Consider the following 224-nt stretch of genomic DNA (forward strand, 5'->3'; position numbering starts at 1 on the left):
TTTCGGCAGCAGAAAGCGTCAGAGCGCTGGAAAGAAGCAAGACCATACCACCTAAAATGCCTTATTGCAAAAGAGGCTGTTGGTCATCCATTGTGTCGGCTTTGCACTGAGCCTGCTGTTATTAGGTTGGTTGTAATGTTTAGTGCTGCTTTATAGGCTAAGGTGTATGTGTTTTGGTTGACACCCAGATGAAAACCACATTTATGAGAAAAGTAAATCTAGGA

The sequence above is a fragment of the Sinocyclocheilus grahami genome, unplaced genomic scaffold (assembly GCF_001515645.1).
Source record: "Sinocyclocheilus grahami isolate Dianchi unplaced genomic scaffold, SAMN03320097.WGS_v1.1 scaffold2459.1, whole genome shotgun sequence".
NCBI classification, from domain to species: domain Eukaryota; kingdom Metazoa; phylum Chordata; class Actinopteri; order Cypriniformes; family Cyprinidae; genus Sinocyclocheilus; species Sinocyclocheilus grahami.